The 19,816-nt window shown below is 48.5% G+C and overlaps 1 protein-coding gene across 5 annotated transcripts in view; it reads left to right on the top strand.

The window, feature by feature from the left end:
- The window catches only part of IL11RA (interleukin 11 receptor subunit alpha), a 113,756-nt gene that overhangs the window by 63,278 nt on the left and 30,662 nt on the right, over positions 1–19,816 (top strand). The window contains exon 1 of one of the 5 annotated variants that reach the window (XM_083354865.1): positions 7,265–7,646. The exons of the other annotated variants lie outside the window; for them this stretch is intronic. The gene's annotated coding sequence lies outside the window, so the exon portion shown is untranslated. Of the gene's footprint in view, positions 1–7,264; positions 7,647–19,816 lie in introns of those variants that run through there. 5 annotated transcript variants of the gene reach the window in all.

Here is a 19,816-nt window from a genome sequence, read left to right as displayed (position 1 = left end):
TCTTAAGATATAATAATAATAATAATAATAATAATAATAAGAAGAAGAAGAAGAAGAAGAAGAAGAAGAAGAAGAAGAAGAAGAAGAAGAAGAAAAGAAGAAGAAGAAGAAGAAGAAGAAGAAGAAGAAGAAGAAGAAGAAGAAGAAGAAGAAGAAGAAGAAGAAGAAGAAGAAGAAGAAGAAGAAGAAGAATAGTAATAATGTTGGAAGGGACCTTGGAGGTCATCTAGTCCAACCCCCTGCTCAGGCAGGAAACCCTATACCATTTCAGGCAAATGGCTGATAGTGTGGGAGCCAGTGGCACAGGATGTTCTGGGAGAATGAAAGGAACAAAGGATTCAAATAAATATCCTAGAAACTCATGTTTCCCCGTAGCAAAAAAAATGATGCTGAAGTGAGACAGTTCAGCAAGACAAGATCCAAAATATACCTCCGAACCAACCACGAAGTATTTAACGAAAAGAAGGAAAAAGGCTTTGGAGCGGCCTTTACCGTCCGTAGACATGAAAGTATGAGAGGAGATCTCAATTGTGCAAAAAGAGCTAAGAATATTTTTGAGTTAAAATAATTCTGTAAGGAAGAGTAGGAGAAGAAAAAAATCCGCTAGTATGAATAAAAGACTGTTTAGCTGGCTATAGGAAATATGCAAAGCTCTTATTTCTGCAAAAGACAGAAAGTAGGGATCCCAATGTCTACACCTGCCATGTTCCCAGTTTTCATATTCCAAATCTGTAAACAACCGCACACCAGTATGCATTCACACATGCAGAAAGACACCCTGGGCAACTTTTTTACCATGCAGACACGGTATCCACTTGTTCATTTAGGGATTCATTGATAGAGAGGTGCCTATATGTTTGGATGCACCACATCACCCCCAAAAGCTGCCGTGGGGAGAAGCAGAGAACACATGGATCCTTGAGATCCTCTTTTCCCAAGACGCTGTCTGCTTTGGCAGCGGACCCTGGATCAGCTTCAAGTTTCCAAAATCAGAAGCAGGCTTCCATCAGCTCCCACTGTTTCCCCTTCCCAAGCCCCTCGCCTTTCCTGCCCCCATCATCTGGCACTTCAGGAGCCAGCCCCCCCCCCCCCCCCCAGGCCTGTCTGAGACAAGCTTCCCCTTTATTCTTCCCTCTTCCCCCCTCCCTCTCCCCCCCCCGGGGTCCTGGGCTTTGCATCCTCCTTCCCTGGCCCGGCACCTTCACCATCTGCGTTTGATTAAATAAACATGGGCACCGTTCGATCCAGCAGAAATTATTTTCTTCCATTGGCTTCGGAAGGTGTGTTTTCATAGCAGCTTTAATTGAGGGGGACGTGAGCCCGGCCAAGCGAAACGCACCTGAGGGAGTCTTGTCTTACGCTTCCCCAAAGATGGCCCCTTGCATTTGGGGCAGTGGGCTGGGAGGGAAGGCTGGGTCTTTGGCTCTGGGTTCTGCTGACAGGGGAGGGAGGCCTGCCAGCTGCCAGCTGTACCCCGGCGAAGGCTGTTCCGTGCTGCAGCCGGATGCTCAGCGGGAGCAACACGGAGCAGTCAGCCCTGCGGGTGCGAACGGGCAGCACAAGAAAAGAGGAGGGGTGGGCTTCAAATTATGGGTGTTTAGGGGAGAGGGGGTCAGCTTGTCCTCCCGTAATGGCTGCCTCGGTTTTGCTATTTTTCCCAGCTTTTTCTCTATTTGTTGGAAGCCAAAGTCTCAGAACGCACAGGGAGGTGGGGTTGGGACCCTCTTTGATTCTGCTGAATGATGGCCCGGGTATCCTAGGATGAGGTCTGTTTGTTTTAAGGATTTTATTTCATGGTTGCTGTACAAGTCGTCCTTGAACGGCGACCGCAGTTGAGCAAAATAATTTCGTTGCTCAGTGAGACAGTTTTAAGCGAGCTTTGCGCCATTACGCCACCTCTCTTGCGAATCGCCGCAGTGGTTAAGTTAGTAATATGGTTGTTAAGCGAATCTGGCTTCCCTACTGAAAGAAGGTCGCAAAAGGGGATCACATGATCCCGGGACACTGCAACCGTCATAAATACCAACCAGTTGCCAAGGGTCTGAATTTTGATTAGGTGACCCATGGGGATGCTGCAACGGTCCTCAGTGTGAAAAACGGTTATAAGTCATTTTTTCCCCAGTGCCGTTGTAACCTTCAGCGGTCACTAAACGAACAGTATCTTGGTTTTATTTGGGCATTGTCAAGTTTCATTGAAGACGGGCAGCCGTATAAATGTTTGATATAAAATAGTAACAGCAGTAATGTGTTCAGCTTGTCTTGGCCAAGCAGATGGAGTTGCAATGCAGCTAGCTGGGAAATGGGAACGGTACGTCTCTCAGCCTTACCCAAGTAAGTGGTGCTTGACTTACAACATTCGTTTAGTGAAGGTTTGAAGTGATTTACAACCGTTTTTGTGAACCACACACCTTCTTCCTTCGCCAGAGGCACAGAGTGGCTAATTTGGGGAGGGAGAGAAGAAGGTTGGTGATGCCAACGCAGGCTCCTTGCGAAGCACAAGACTGGCACCCCTTAAATTTAGCAACTGAAATGTATTAAAACCCCAGGGTGTTTCACAATGGAGCCCCATGGAGCTCTGGCTATATTTTTGCCAAGTTAGAAACAAAAGGATTTTTTGGACATATCTCCATTTAATAAAGAACTCGCTAATAATTCTGCCTCTTTGTTGCTGGAGTCTCCTTCTCTGCTGCTGCTGCTGCTGCTTCTACTAGCTGGTTTTCTCAACCGTGGCAACTTTTAAGATGTGTGGACTTCAACAGAGCCTTGGTGGAGCAGTGGGCTAATGCCTCCTTAAGTAACACCAGCTGCTTGCAATTAGTGCAGGTTCGCATCCCACCAGGCTCAAGGTTGACTCAGCCTTTCATCCTTCCGAGGTAGGTAAAATGAGGACCCAGATTGTTGGGGGCAATTAAGCTGACTTTGTAATAATGCCGCTTGGGGGGGCGAAAGCCCTAATAAGCAGGCATATACATAGAATGAAGGCTACTGCTAAGCTTGTAAGCCGCCCTGAGCCTTCGGAGAAGGGCGGGATATAAATGGAATTAAAATAAAAAAATAAATAAAAACTCCCAGAGTGCCTGACTGGGGAATTCTGGGAGTTGAAGTCCACATGTCTTAAAGTGGCCAAGGTAGAGAACCCCTGTCTAGAGCACAAACAGACCCCTATTCCTGCTGAGATTTTATTTCTGATCCGAGTTGCTGTGGTGATGGCAGATCTGGGGTATGGCTGGGGAGGGGTACGGCCTCTCTCCTCCTCGAAGTCTGGGAATGAAGAGGTGAAATGGCCCTGGCAATCCCTGAACCCGGTCCACTGCCCCACCTTTTCAGGCTGTTTTCCCTGCCAACGTTCTCTTGCAATGCCAAGGAAACCAAACGGGCCTTTTGTCTGCCAAGCCAGCTCTTTGCAGGCTGGCCAGGCGGCTGTTTTGTGCCGCTGGAATGCAGGACGGACTCCCGGGGCAGGGAAGCGATGCAAAAGAGCGGGATGCTGGGTTTGGAGCTTTGGCGTGGAAAAAAGGAAGACTGGTGCCAAGAGGGGGCCTGGGGTCCGAGGCCCAACTGGCTCTGTGTATCCTGCCAAGAGGCATCTATCCAGCTTTTCGGGCTCTGTAAGAAGAAGAAAGGCACCCCAATGGGACTTTTATCACTTCTTGGAATTGTCAAGATCTTGGAGGTTCAAACCCTGCCCTATTTAAGAGGTATCTAAGGAGAGACCCTCCCAGTGGTGGGATTCGGCCGGTTCGCACCACTTCGGCAGAACTGGTAGCTAATTTTTTGTTGAACGGACTTCCGGAAGCGGCATCCACACAGAGAACCGGTTGTTCACATATTTGAATTCCACCACTGCACCCTCCCCCAAACTCAAGTCTACCCTTCTGCCCAAAGAGAGGGTCTCCTGCACGGAGCATCTAAAAGGGGAGGCAACAATGTTCGCTGCCTTGAGCTATTTATAAAAATAAAGGCGGAACGTAAATCCGTAAATTTTATTTATTTATTTATTTATTTGATTTGTATACCGCCCTTCTCCCTAAGGACTCAGGGCGGTGAACAGTGAACATAAATAACAGAATGCACAAATAGTTATCTTAAAACAATAATTAAAACAGAACCCGTCAGACCAGACCGGATTGCTTAAACAGATGTGTTTTTAGGTCGCGTCGTAAGGAGCGAAGGTCGGGAGCCATCCGGAGCTCAACCGGTAAACGGTTCCATAGGTCAGGCGCGCTCACAGAGAACGCCCTCCTTCTGGGAGCCACCAGACGGCATACACCTAGTCCTTGACTTACAACATTTCATTTAATGACTGTTCAAAGATACAACAGCCCTGAAAAAAAATGACTTAGCACGGTTGTTCACCCCTTACGGCCGTTGCAGCAGCCCCACAGTCCGGTGATCAAACTTCAGACCCTTGGCAACTGACTCACACTTAGGACGTTTGCGGTATTCCGGGATCATGTGACTCCCCCTTTTGCAACTTTCTGGCAAGCAAAGTTGAGGGGGAAGCCAGGTTCACTTAACGACTGTGTTACTCACTTAACAACTGCAATCATTCACTTAACAACTGTGGCAAGAAAGGTCGTAAAACGGGGCAAAACTCACTCAACAACTGTCTCACTTAGCAATGGAAATTTTCGGCTCAATTGTGACAGTCCTTGATTTACAATCATTTTTTTTAACAACCATGTGAAGTTACACCGACGTGAAAAAAAGTGACTTTTCCTCACACTTAACAATCCTCACCACATCTCCATGGTGACGCGATCTGAATTTGGTGCTTGGCAACTGGCATTTGTGTATGATGGTCGCGCGGTGTCCCGGGCTCACGTGATCGCTGTTTGCGATCTCCCCACTAGTTTCCAACAAGCAGAGTTAAATGGAGGAAACTGGATTCACTCAACAACCTGATAATTCAGTTAACAACGGCAGTGATCCACTTAACAATCTTGACAAACGAGGTCCTCAGATCAGGCTGGTGTCACTCAACCACCTTGTTGCTTAACCGCAGAAATGCTGGTCCCAGTTATGGCTGTAAGCTGAGGACAGTTGAGGCTCTTTAAGGGCCCTGAATGAGCTCAGGGGGTTCACACAGCTATTGGATTCTCCCAGACAGGACTGAGGAAGGGTGGGCAGGGCTGGCTTTGAAGTCCGGGCTAAATTTATTGCCTGCTATGTCTCCATAGCAGGATCTGAGCAGCTCCTTGAAGATTAAGGAGCCTGACCTTTGCAGGCTTCCTTGTAAAGATTACAGTAATCCAATTACGGCACCAGCAAAGCACATTTAACTTGCTCACAGGCTTGTCGTCCTGTTTTCCTGATCCACACAGGACACCGAGTCACAGCCAAGCAGGGAGAACCAGTGTAATCCACTAAACCAGGGAAGGAAAATGAACCCCTACTAAACCAACCTCACATGTTGTGTGAATGCATCTGAGAGGGTTTTTCACTGACCTGGCTGACTGTGCTGTGTGAATGTAACTAGCGGGTGATAAACCCTTTAAATGCTATGTGGTCCAGATGCAATGAATACATATCTGTTAGCTACTTAATTGCATTTAACAAAGTAAAAGAAATTACCGGAATCTGCAAGACAAGAAGCAACGGATGAAAACTTAACAAGGAGAGATGCAATCTGGAACTAAGGAGGAATTTCCTGACAGTTAGAACAATTGATCGGTGGAAAGACTTGCCTTCGGACGTTGTGAGTGCTTCATCACCGGAGGTTTTTAAAAAGACTGGACAGCCATTTTTGTCTGAAATGGTCTCCTGCCTGAGCAGGGGGTTGGACTAGAAGACCTCCAAAGTCCCTTCCCACTGAATTATTCTGTTAATTAATCAGTGGGATGATTTGCCTTCAGAGGTTGTGGGTGCTTCATCACTGGAGGTTTTTAAGAAGGCGGGTGGTTAAGAAATATGAAGTATAAATAAGAATTTAAAAAAAATATATCCTCCTGCAGCATGCCTGCTGGTTAGCTGAGTTTCTGCAGCACTTCAAAAACTGATCCAGGTGCCTGTTAGGCTGGGCTGGCGCCATCCATGCTTGCTGTAGAATTCACTTTCCACTCCCAAGAATATAGCCTCCCATCTCATTTCTTTATCTGGCATCTGCTGAAGGTCCCCGTCTTCTGCTGCATGGCAGGGCGTAGAGATTCTAAGCAAGCACGTGGAGCTTTTGATGCTTACTACTTGGAGGAAATGCAGGAATGAGCAGAGCTTTTTTTGCACAGCAATTGTGCCAGTCTGGTGCCAACATCGCTCAGGCGGCTTGTGGCAACTGGGTATCTGGGCTGTTTTTCTGCCTGGCTTTGTTGTGCCAGCGGCCCCAAATGCAGAACTTTAATTTGGGATTTTGCAATAGTCACCCTGGAGGGATTCAAATATGTGAACAACCGGGTCTCTGTGTCAATGCCACTTCCAGAAGTCCATTCTGGGCCTGGGCAACAAAAAATTAGCTACCGGTTCTGCCGAAGTGGTGCGAACCGGCTGAATCCCACCAGTGATTTTACTACTTCCCAGAAACATATGGACTTTGTCCTGTGCTTGGCTCGGTGGCATGTGGTAGGTAGATTTTACCAGCGATCCTAACCCTCTGCATTGGGATCCTAGTCAAAGGAAGGTTCTTTAATATAAGGTTCTTCGCTAAGCACATTGATTTGTGCTTTAGATTGTAAGCCGCCCTGAGTCTTCGGAGAAGGGCTGGATATAAACGGGATTTAAAAAAATATGATAATCCCTGTCAAAAACACAGCCTGGCTTGTTAAGTGGATGACTGCAGTTTGCCAGGCTTGGTTTTTTGTTTGTTTTTTTTCCTAGCACACCTGGTGGACACCAGCCTGCCCCCCTGCATGGCATCTGGCTGTAACAACCAAAATTAATGTTTTATATTTATAAATAATATTTATATTCAGTTTTTAATGTTTTTTTTTTAAAAATGTTTTATTTGTATGGTGCTCAAAGTTCCTCTAGAAGAGACGGGTGGGTGGGTGGGTGGATGGATGGATGGACGGACGGACGGACCGACGGACGGAGAGAGTGACCTGCAGAGGCTCGACAGAAGAGCTTTTGCCTGGCGGCGTCGAGGGACCTAAGAGCCTGGCTGGAAAGCGTCGCCCCCTCCCCAGGTGGGGAGAAGGGTGGTGGGGTGGGGGGCTTGCGACTCGCTCCCGGAGCGCGGAAGGGTTGGAGAAGTTGCGCGGCCCGGGGGAGGGGGAGGGAGAGGGGGAGGACGCGCCCTCCTGCCCCCGCCCAAAAAGACGCCCCCCCCCCCGGCGGCTCCTGCCCGGCCGCCCAAGAGGAGTTTCGGCGGAGGGAAGCGGGCAGCGCCAGCTCGCAACACTTGGCGACGCCGGACGGGAAAGGTCTGGCGGGGCTGAACGGAGAGCAGCGTCCGCCTTGCTTGCTCCGCCGTCCGCTACCCCGCCGGAGCCGCCCTGCGCCTGCAGCCAGCCCGGCCGAGCCGAGCCGAGCTGCCGCCGCCGCCGCGGAGGTTCCGACCGAAGCTCACTCGGAGAGGCGGCGGCGTGGGGGGGGGGCAGCTCCAACTCGCCCTTCTGCAGCCGGAGCGGAGGCGGCCGGGCCCGTTGGAGGCTCCGGGCAGCCTGCGGGAAAAGCCGTCGGGCGCGGGCCATGGAGAGCCGCCGCAGCTGAAGGTAGAGCCGGGGCGGGCGGGCGGAGGCGCTCGGAGCTTCCCGGGGATGGTTGGATGGGGCAGCAGCCCGAGAGACGGGGGTCCCGAAGCCTGGACGCTTCTCCGGCCGTCCCGCTGCCGGGTGGGGAAGTTGCAGCCTCCCGGGAGGGGGTAGGGAGGGGGGGGAGCCCTTTAAGCTTCCCTGCCGGGGACGCTGGGATGCCAAGCCGGTCCGGGGGTGGGTGGGGGGGGGGCTTGCAGGCCGAAAGCAAAGGCGCCCCCTCCCCCCGCCAGCCTCGGAGGTCCTGCGCCAAGCTGGAGCAGGGCGGCCGGCAAAGGGACCCCGCGAAGCAGGCGTCGGTGGGGCAGGGGGAGGGTCTCCGGGGCGCCGCCTCTGTTCGGGGGCTCTCCTGCAAGGTTTTTGGGGTTTTTTTTCCCGGCCCGGGTTCGCCTCTTGCTCAGCGGGGGCCCCTCCGGAGAGAAACGGGTCGAAGCGGGTGACCCCCAAGTAGAGAGGCGGCTTCGTTTGGTCTCTGTTGGACGGGACCGTCGGGGCTGCCGCGGCTCGCTCCGTCGCCCCGAGCGGCGTGAAGGCAACGGCGGCTCTTTTCCTGCCCGCTGCTTCACGAAAGGGCCGGCCTCGCTTGCTTCCCGTTCGTTGTCCGGCTTGCTTCTCCTGTCGGGTCGGGCCTCGCGCTTGGGACGTCGGGCAGAGTCAGTGGGCAAGTTGACCGTCTTTTGTTTCGGACTCCTTTGCTTTAAGCAGTGGGGAAAGTTTTACTGGACCAATCGTCTTCCTTCCTTCTTTCTTTTGCGTCCCTTCCTCTCTTTTCCTCCCTCCCTCCTTCCTTCCTTCTCCCTTCCTTCCTTCCCTCACTCTCTCCCTACCTCCCTCCTTCCTATACTGCTCCTTTCCTTTCCTTTCTTTTCCTTGCCTTTCCTTTCCTTCCTATCTCTCCCTCTCTCTCTCCCTCTCTCTCTCTCCCTACCTCCCTCCCTCCCTCCCCCCCCTCTCTCTCTCTCTCTCTCTCCCTCTCTCTTTCCCCCCCTCCCTCTCTCTCTCCCTCTCCCTCTCTCCCTCTCTCTCCCTCCCTCCCTCCCTCCCTCTCTCTCTCTCCCCCTCTCTCTCCCTCTCTCTTTCCCTCTCTCTCTCCCTCTCTCCCTCTCTCTCTCTCTCTCTCTCTCTCCCCTTCTCCTGGAATTCTCAGGGAGCCCTTTGAGGGATCTGGGAAACGTTTTCCCATCTAACAAGTTTGCGAGGACATGGAAAAGAACTGTACAGCATGAAGCTTAAATTGACGCAAAGCTTTTTTCCCCCCAGTTTGAATTTCCATTGTATGAAACAGGAGGAAAGGGTAACGGATTTAGTGTAGATTTGAAGAGGGGCTGAGGCAGCATTGCAAGAACTTCCCCCCCCCCCCAGGAAACTTCTAGCTTCCCACAGATGTCTCAAGAATTGTGGAGGAAAGATCAGCAAGGGAAAATATCTTCCTGAAAATATGACTTGCCCATCCCATTGATTCCCCCCACCCTGCCACCCAGGTTTTGGAGGAAGAAGGCTGATATTGTTCAGTGGGGGGAAAAACAGGAATCTAGAAACATCTTTTTTGACAAACAAATTTTTATCAAAAGGCATCAGCTGCAGCTCATGAAAGGTTTATACCTTTCAAACTTAAAAAAAATGGAAAAAGTGCTACCAGACTCCTGATTTTTTTTAATTATTTTTTATTTTTTTGCATACATATTGCAGGGGTACATTTTTTGCAGTGGGAAAAATACTAGGAAGAAGAACAACAACAAAAAAACCTACAGAGTTATCTCAACACTCAGCAGAGCCCAGCGATTGGTCTAAAGCAGTCTTTCTAATTACTTTTCCTCTCAGGACTTCGCCCCACTTTTAAAAATTATGGAGGGCCCCAGAAGAGCTTTTATTTGCATGGGCTATAGTCATCGATGTGTGCTGTATTAAAAATCAAAATGCATGCATGTGTAGAAAAAAAAATTTTGAATCACGAAGAAAATAAGAATATGAAACCCATTGGATATGAACAAATAAAATATTATTCATAAAAAAAACTATTTCGAATACATTGAAACAGTGGTTCTCAACCTCTGGTCCGTAGAACCCCCCGGGGGGGGGGCTGCAATGTTTGTCCAAGGTGGTCTGCAAAGGCTTGAAAAAAATGTCATGATTTAAATGTTGAATTAACCTTGGGGATCCGTGGCCATGGTCTGTGGCCACAAATGGTATTTATAAGGAGTCCATGATGAAGAAAAGGTGGAGAACCACTGCATTAAAACAGTGAGAAAAGTGGCATTGTTTTTTTTTAAATTAAATTAATAGCTGGCAAATAATTTTGATTTGGCGGGGGCCCTTGAGAGGGTCACAGGAACCCTCAGGGGTCTTGGGACCATACTTTAAGAAACACTGTCTTAGAGGGGAAAAAATTTCAAACTGCATGAAACGCTGGTGACACAAGCTAGGAGACAAAGAGCAGCAATATCACCACCATTGTGCCTTTAACACAAGCCCATTTTGAAAAACGAGCCTCTCGGCTAGGAGAAGCTCCTACGTGGATCCTCCAGCCGGAATAATTGCAAGCACTGGTTGGGATCCACTGCAGCTACAAGAGTAGGGAGGGTTCTCGGATAGAACATTTGCCCCCACTGGAAGAATTATTATGTATGAAACTTATTAAATGCAGAGGTCCTTGAAACTGAGGGTGCATCTTTGCTTTGAAATCCAGCCACACATTTTTGTGGGTCAGAAAAAAAGAAAAGAAAAAAAGTTGACAGGAACAGCTGGGAAGAAAGTGATGGCCCTATGCCCAAAAAGAAGAGGGGGGGGTCACATTATTCACCAAAGCACCAGGGGGGAGGACGAGAAACAAGGGTTCTAAACTTGACCACAGAGAGAAGCAACCTGGAATTAAGGAGAAACTTCCTAACAGTGAGGACAATTAACCAGTGGAACAGCTTGCCTCCAGAAATTGTGGGGGCTCCATCCCTGGAGGTTTTTAAGAAGAGGCTAGACAGTCACTTGTCTGAGATGGTATAGGACGGTTCTCCTGCTTGAGCAGGGGGCTGGACTAGAAGACCTCCAAGATCCCTTCCAGGTCTATTCTATTCTATTCTATTCTATTCCCGGTGCCTTTGCAGAGGGTGGGCACACATCAATGTGTTCCAGAGAGCAAGTGGGAGGGGCCAGTTCTTGTAAATTATTTTATTTTTATTTTTATTTTTATTCCATTTATATCCCGCCCTTCTCCGAAGACTCAGGGTGGCTTACAAGCTTAGCAGTAGCCTTCATTCTATGTATATGCCTGCTTATTAGGGTTTTCACACACACCCCAAGCGGCATTATTACAAAGTCAGCTTAATTGCCCCCAACAATCTGGGTCCTCATTTTACCTACCTCGGAAGGATGGAAGGCTGAGTCAATTAACTGTTGTGGTTATGTGAAAAGGGAAAAAATTCAAGAAAACAGAACAGCAAAAGAATAACAGACTTAACAGAGTTGGAAGGGCCCCTGGAGGTGGTCTACTCCAACCCCAGCTTACAGTTTAGGAAATACGTTTTCTTGCACCATAGGTAGAGTTTTAGGATAGTTTATCTTGCATCGTTTTGATGGTCTTGTGCAGGGGTCAGCAACCTGAAACAGTGAAAGAGCCACTCAGAACCAGTTCCCTCACAAAAGGAAAAACTGGGAGCCGCAAAAAAATGTGTGCGCATGGGCATACATGCGCACATGTGCAGAACAGGGTTTGACTGAAGAGTGGAGCCAAGGCGAGATATGCACCTACCCTGCATATTTGAATTGATTGGTTGATCTTTTTTAGTCCCACTTTTTTTTTTTGGACTGCACATGGACTGGGAGCCACAGGAGATGGCTGATAGAGCCGCATGTGGCTCCGGAGCCGCGGGTTGCAGACCTGTGGTCTTGTGCATCTAATGAAGTCTTGCGTCCGACTCCAGATCTGGCCTAGTCCTTTTGGCACTTTTTGCTGCTGGCTGCAGAACTTGTGGTTGGAAACAGGTTTCTCTGAACAAAACTAGCTGAGAAATAGCATTTGTGTGAATGCAACCTCTTAACTGTGCCCACTGCATTTTCAAGCAGTAGGGGGGAAAAAGATCAGAGGGAGTCTATAGCCCGTTGTCCAACCAAGTACATTTTATTCGGGTTCAGCTGCAGTTTTTTTACTTGGAAAAAGGGTTACAGATCTGATCTTTTTCTTCTGTCGAGTAACGTGGCTCTCCTCCTACATCATACGTGGGGAACAACGGCCCTTTTATGACTTGTGGACTTCAACTCCAAGAATTCCTGAGCCAGCCATTCTGGCTCAGGAATTCTGGGAGTTGAAGTCCACAGGTCATAAAAAGGCCATAGTTCCCCACCCCCATCCTATATGGTGGTAGGAAAGTAACCATGTTTTGCTATCCTTATTTTTTTTTTAACCAAATCTATCCATAGTCAACGTGGTACCTTCAGGATGAAATACAGAGAATCCCTTCAGCTGTGCTTGGCTTCTGATGATGAACTGATGGATATGTCACTTTTATTTCTTTGTTTATTTATTCGATGGACTGATTTCCGTAGCTGCCTATCTCAACCAGTGATGCTGGATGATGTACATCATAAAAACATGCTAGTCTCACTTTAGGCATAAATGCCAGCTGGAGACTCTGGGCCAGTCCCCCACTCTCATTTAGAACATAGAATAACGGAAGGGACCTTGGAGGTCATCTAATCCAACCCCCTGTTCGAACTGGAGACCCAACCATTCTGGACAAATGACTCTCCAATCACTTCTTGAAAACCTCCAGTATTGGAGCACCCACAATTTCTGGAGGCAAACGGCTTGTTCCACTGATTAATTGTTCTCACTGTCAGGAAATTTCTCCTTAGGTAATAGTTCCAGGTTGCTTCTTTCCTTGATTGGTTTCCCTCCATTGTGCCTTGTCCTGCCTTCAGGTGCTTGGGAGAATTGGTGGACACCCCCCCCTCTTCTTTGTGACAGCCCCTTAAGTATGGAAAATAGTTATCACCCCCACAACCTTCTCTTCAATAGCCATACCCAATTCCTGCAACATTATTCATGTGTTTTAGCCTGCAGTCCCCTGATTATCTTTGTTGCTCTTCTCTGCACTCTTTCTAGAGTCTCAACATCCATTTTACATCGTGGTGAACAAAACTGGACGCAGTATCCCAAGTGTGGCCTTACCAAGGCCTTGTAAAGCGGTACTAACATTTCACATGATCTTGATTCTATCCCTCTGTGGGGTTTTTTTGTGCTTTGTTTTTTTATTACATTTATATCCCGCCCTTCTCTGAAGACTCAGGGCGGCTTACAAGCTTAGCAGTAGCCTTCATTCTATGTATATGCCTGCTTATTAGGGCTTTCACACACACACCCAAGCGGCATTATTACAAAGTCAGCTTAATTGCCCCCAACAATCTGGGTCCTCATTTTACCTACCTCGGAAGGAGGGAAGGCTGAGTCAACCTTGAGCCTGGTGGGACTCGAACCTGCACTAATTGCAGGCAGCTGGTGTTACTTAAGGAGGCATTAGCCCTCTGCTCCACCAAGGCTGTTAATGCAACTTAGGACTGCATTGGCCTTTTTGGCTGCTGCCGTATACCTACCTACCTCCCAGCCCAACCCACCTCGCAGGGCTGTTGTGGTGGGGAAAATAAAGGAATTTTTCTTGGAAGCAAATAAGGTGAGAGGGAACTGAAATGGGACAATCAGCAGAGGAAAAGATGGAGAAAAGACTTGACTCCACCTTCCTGTCCCATCCACTTTCATGCTGCCGAAGAATATAACCTCCTCACTTTGCATTTGGCCCTGAGTCGCCCGTGCAGTTTCCTGGGTAAAGGAATTTGCCGAGGGTTGCCTAGGAGTTGTTGTGTTGTATTTGTCCGACTAGCCAACAGCCCTTGGAATGAAGCCCTGCTTGGCTTTTCATTCAGACCCTGAGCAGGCCTGACCCGAGAGCAGATTCGGGCAGCCAACTCTAGCATCTCCTGTCAGTGACATGCTCAAGACAGCACAGATAATTTAGCCAGAGTTTTTCTTGGCTGGGTTCTTGGTTAGTCATTAACGTCTCCTTAAATCCTCTTCTTTTGCAACAAAATGTTTAGAAATGCCTGCTGTCTTGGTGAGAAGACAGAAGCCTGAGCAGAGAGGATATTTGTAGAGCTCTCTGTGACCTGCCGAGTGTCAGGACCCACCCCAAACCACGTCTTAGGAAGACAAAATTCTTAGAGTCAAATCTATTCCAAAAAGAATCTTTACTATGACATGCTTGGTTGTAGGAACGAGACAGGACTTAATATTTTTCCACGAAGTAAACCCTTATAAAGAGTTCCCGGTTTAACCCCCCCTTAATACCCATTTGGTCAGTCCCCCATCCTTTCTCTCGTATCCTCCATCTCGTGGGAAAAAGGAACTTAGGACCCTGCATGTTTATTGCTGTCTTCCGTGACAAAAACCAGATGCTAGCCCCCCCCTTTTGTTTCCCCAGTTCAAAAGGCTTCTCCTTTCCTTTGAAATGCCTATTGCCGGTTCAATACACATCTATTCTCTTCTCTTCGGGAGATGGCAGAATCCATGGAATAATGTTTGAAACATTCCATTTATGAATATGATATAAATGGATTCTGACACCGAGGCTTATGGATGGTGAGAAGGGAGAGGGCAGAGTATCTGGTTTTCTCTGAATATCCCTGGGAAACAGCTTCCTCCTTCTTCCTTTCTCTTAATTTTCTTTCTTCTTCCTCCTTCTTCCTTTTAATTTTGTCTATGGAAATTGGAATAGAAATAGAAAGAATAGAATAGAATAGAGTAGAGTAGAGTAGAATAGAATAGAATAGAATAGAATAGAATAGAATAGAATAGAATAGAATAGAATAGAATAGAATAGAATAGAAAATGTGGAATAGAATAGAATAGAATAGAATAGAATAGAATAGAATAGAATAGAATAGAATAGAATAGAATAGAATAGAATAGAATAGAATAGAGCTGGAAGGGACCTTGGAGGTCTTCTAGTCCAACCCCCTACTCAAGCAGGAAGACCTATACCATCTCAGACAGGTGACTATCCAGTCTCTTTTTAAAAACTTCTCGCGATGGAGCGCCCACGATTTCTGGAGGCAAGCTGTTCCACTGGCTGATTGTCCTCACTGTCAGGAAGTTTCTCCTTAATTCCAGGTTGCTTCTCTCTTTGATCAGCTTCCAAATTCTCAGTCATTCAGGTCATGGTTGTCCCAGAGGTGCTTTTTCAAGAGGCTCCCCTTCAAAGTCCAGTTGCCTCTTTAAAAAGCACCTTTGGGGCATCTTGTTCGTTTGCTTTATTTCTTCCTTCCTTCCTTTCTTTTTCTTTCCTCTTTTTTTCCTTTCTTCTTGTTGACTTGCTGTTTCTTCCTCTTTCAATCGGCACAGTGCTTTCGAAAACAGCCAGTTTAGATTTTCTCACTGCCAGCCAGTTAGACCTGCACAGATGCAAATGCATCCGGTAAAGAATGAATTTTGCGGTGCCTCCCGGAGAAAGCCAGAGCAGTCAGCTGATTCCCTATGTAAGGTGATGCCTCTGCGACTCTTGTTTACTTTTCCAGAAGCGGCCAAAAAAAAAAAATAGTCTTGATTGAACGGGCAGATTTTGCTCAGGTGAAAATGAAGCCCAAGGTGGAGCTGCTTGTTTTTAAAATCTGAAAATAGGGGTGCCTGGAAAGTATCTTTTTTTTAAATCCCATTTATATCCCGCCCTTCTCCGAAGACTCAGGGCGGCTTACAATCTAAAGCACAAATCAAATGTGCTTAGCAATAGCCTTCATTCTATGTATATGCCTGCTTATTAGGGCTTTCACACACCCCCCAAGCGGCATTATTACAAAGTCAGCTTAATTGCCCCCAACAATCTGGGTCCTCATTTTACCTACCTCGGAAGGATGGAAGGCTGAGTCAACCTCGAGCCTGGTGGGACGCGAACCTGCACTAATTGCAGGCAGCTGGTGTTACTTAAGGAGGCATTAGCCCACTGCTCCACCAAGGCTCTTGGTGTTCTGGAGGCAGGAACTCAAGCCTATTTGCTCTGGGTCTGTCCGTACAGGTAATCCTCGACTTACAACCGTTCATTTAGTCACCATTCAAAGTTGCAACGGCACACACACACACACAAAAAGTGACGTACGACCGTTTTTCCCACGCTCCCTGCAGCATCCCCATGGTCATGTGATCAGAATCCAGATGCTTGGCAACCGACTCATATTTATGACGGTCGCAGTGTTCTGGGGTCATGTGATCGACTTTTGGCGACCTTCTGACAAGCATGGTCAAGGGGGAAGCCGGGTTCGCTTAACAACCACGTTGCTAACTTTAACAACGGAGCGTGATTCACTTAACAGCTGGGGGCAAGAAGGTTGTACAATGGGACAAAGCTCGCCTATCTGTCTCGCTTAGCAACAGAAAGTTTGGGCTCAGTTATGGTCCTACATCGAGGACTACCTGCACTTCTCTGCTTGTTCAATTTCTATTTCTATCCAGGAGTAATTTCTAACTACGGTATTTTTACAGCATTTACGCTGTTATTCCAGTAGTAGTAGGTGTAGTAGCAGTAGGGAAGAAAGTAGTGGTGAACAGTGAGTACTACCATGCGTATACTTGTGAGTGTGTTGTCTGTGTTGTTGTGTGAGGTCTCTGGTGTTTTGGAACTCACTGAATTGGGTATTGATAGAAGAGAGTCTTCGTCGCTGTTGAACTGTGGGGCCCTTGGTGCTCTCTGAGCTTGGTGGTTTTCTTACAGACGTTTCATGACCCAACTAGGTAGCATCAGTACTGGGGAGGAGGGGTTGAAAAGAGGAAGAAGATGAGGAAGAGAAAGGAGGAGGAGGAGGAGGAGGAGGAGAGTGCTCTCTGGGCTTGGTAGTGTTCTTGCAGACATTTCATGACCCAGCTAAGTAACACCCTCAGTGCTAGCAACCTAGCTAAGCAATGAAATGCCTTCAAGAAAACAACCAAGCACAGAAAACTTGCAATGATGGAGCACCCAGGACTCCAGTAGGCAGCTGTTCCGCTGCCAGATTGCTCTCAAGCTTAGGAAATTCCTCTTTCTGAGACTGGATCTCCTGCAAGAAGTCTCCCATCTGTTGGTCCTTGTCCTGTCTTCAAGACCTATGGAGCATCCGTCTGCATCCCCTTCCCCGTGACAGCCCTTTGTGTGTGGGGAGGCAGCTCTCATGCCTCCCCTTAGCCCTCTCAACGGAAAACTCAACGTGCCCAGTTGCTTTAATTGCTCTTTGTAGGCTTTACCCTCCGAGCACCTCATCATTTTTATTGGTCTGCTCTGACAGTTCTTCCACCACTCCTTTTATTTCCCCTCTTCATATTCGCAGAGCACACGGAGAAATATGTGACAGCGAGGAACAAACTTAATTGCATATTTGTTGACTTAAGAGAAATCATGGGAATGGCAGAATGTTCTTCACAGGACTTTGTCTCCAAACGGATCGCCATCTTTGTCCGCTCTCCTGCTTACGATTTGAAAAAAGGGAAGCACCCGCCATGACATCATGTTACTGGAGAAGATAGCTAGGGGTGACATGATGGCAGCGTTCCAATATCTGAGGGGTTGCCACAAAGAGGAGGGGGTCCATCTATTCTCCAAAGCACCTGATGGCTGCACAAGAAGCAGCGGATGGAAACTAATCAAGGAGAGAAGCAACCTAAAGCTAAGGAGAAATTTCCTGACAGAACAATTAACCAGCGGAACGGCTTGCCTCCAGAGGTTGTGGGTGCTCCATCCCTGGAGCTCTTCAAGAAGAGACCGGACAGCCATTTGTCTGAAATGGTACAGGATTTCCTGCTTGAGCAGGGGGTTGGACTAGAAGACCTCCAAGGTTCCTTCCACCTCTGTTATTTTGTTATTACTGTGTTGTTATTCTGTTGTTCTGTGATTCTGCTTCCCCATGGAGCTTTCTGCCCTAGGAGGGGAAGTGTGTAGGCCCATGTTTCTTGGCCCCAAAGGTGTCACTCTGCCAGCCAGCCTCCCTCCCCACTGGTCAGCACGCTGCCTCTTGTCAGTTGAGGAAATGGAAAGGCCAGAGAGCAGTTGTGTAATTCTGGCCGCTTGTGTTGCTTGTGCCTTCTGTTGCAGTGTCCTACTTGTGCACTTTCTTGGCCGGTGGCCACAGTTCAGTTTTTCCCCCCCTCCCACATGCACACCCATGCACACCCATTCAGCATTTTAGGGATGGAAACGGTCCTAGCGAGCAGACCGGATTTACCACTTGGCTGCCCACAGAACAAAAAACGCTCCTCTCCAAAAGGAAGATAATGGGGGGAAAATTCTGAGAACGTGCCTGCCAGTAAGCGGCACCCCACCATCCCTGGATGCTTCTGGGGCACAAGCACCAGCCCCCCCACCCTGACCCCCAACAAGCTATCCATTCAAGGCTGTCTGGCAGGTAGCCAGAGGGCTGGGGGGGAGGGGGGCTGAAGGGTGGACCACCCTTCCCCTTTCTGTGTAAAGCTTACCCAGTCCTTGGGGCTGCTGCACAATTACTACAGTTCGCAATTAAAAGGCCTATAAAAGTGCCATGGGAACTGCCCAGGGGGCTGAAGGCTGACACTTTGTTAGGCTTGGCAGAGCAAAATTTATGGAGCCGTGGGGGCGGGTGGCAGCTTCTGTCCACCTCAAGTTTGCAGCTGTGGGAAAAAGGCAGCAGGGACGGCTCTTCATTTGGCCTTTTGGGGAGGGGAGATCTTAAATCTACCCCCCTGACCCCCTACGGCTTGGCGCTTCTCATTCATAAAATGATCTGCCCGCCAGATTTTTCCAGGAAATGCCATGCTTTAACAAGTGTCACTTAATCCATCCTGGGTGGTTAAAGCTTCTCTTTCTCAGTCTCAGCGACTTTTAAGATGGGTGGGTGTCAACTCCCAGCCAAGCATATTTTAGATGTGGACTTCAGCTCCCAGCATGCTGGCTGGGAATTCTGGGATTTGAAGCCTGCCCTTCTTAACGTCGCTGAGACTGAGAAACACGGGGCTGTTACACTGATAGAACACAGACCATAGACCAGGGGTCTTCAAACTCGGCCCTTTTATGACTCATGGACTTCAACTCCCAGAATTCTTCAGCCAGCATGCCTAGCTGAGGAATTCTGGGAGTTGAAGTCCATGAGTCATAAAAGGGCCGAGTTTGAAGACCCCTGCCATAGACTAACAGAGCTGGAAGGGACCTTGGAGGTCTTCTAGTCCAGCCATTCTAGGGAAATGGCTGTCCAGTCTCTTTTTGAAAGCCTCCAGTGATGGGGCACTGTTAGGGAAGCCCATCAAAGGAAGATTTTCAAAAAGTATGTAAGTGTGTGTGTGTGTGTGTGTGTGTGTGTGAGGGAGAGAGAGAGGGCGCGTGTATTTAATAGTGAAATACAATATCTTACCAAACAGGCAACGATTACAAGTAGATTTCAACTTTACAATCATTAATTTGGTGACTGTTCAAAACTACAACGGCACCGGAAAAGGTGACTTACGATGAAAACCGAGAGGCTTGGCAACCGACTCGTATTTATGAGGGCTGCAGTGTCCCGGGGTCCCATGATCCGCTTTTGCGACCTTTTGACAAGCAGTGGGGAAGCCAGACTCGTGTAACAGTAGTGTTGCTAACTTACCAAATGCACAGATTCACTTAACAACTGTGCCAAGAAAGGTGGTAAAATGGGGCAAAATTCACTTAACAAATGTTTCGCTTTACGAGATAAATTTTGGGCTCAATTGTGGCCCTAAGTTGAGGACTTCCTCTATAGGAGTGGTGGCGGCACTCAGAGCCCTCTCTGTGGGCACGCGTGCCGTCACCCCAGCCCCGCCTCCCCCCGCAGCCCCCTCCTCACCAGCAGCCCCCCCCCAAGGAGAATCGCCGCTAGGTACGGCCTGCGTAGAGCAGCACAGCCAAGGACATGGCAGCTGGGCAGCAGGGACAAGACTCTGCCCTCGTGCCCCATCGTGCACAGGTGCTGCTGCGGGGCATTGGCAGATGGTGTGGCTGCCATGGCACTGCAGAGCTGCCTGGGCAATCTGCTGTGGCCAGCCGTGGAGGTGATAAGTGGCCCTGCAGGTGGGCGGGGGCAGGCGGGGCAGTTTTTGGGCACTCGGGGTCTAAAAGGTTCGCCATCACTGCGCTATAGCCTTG

This window comes from Vipera ursinii (genome assembly GCF_947247035.1).
Source record: "Vipera ursinii genome assembly, chromosome: 2".
Classification (NCBI taxonomy): Eukaryota; Metazoa; Chordata; class Lepidosauria; order Squamata; family Viperidae; genus Vipera; species Vipera ursinii.
Note: the sequence above shows the minus strand (reverse complement) of the source record. Positions and strands in the feature narration are given on the sequence as shown.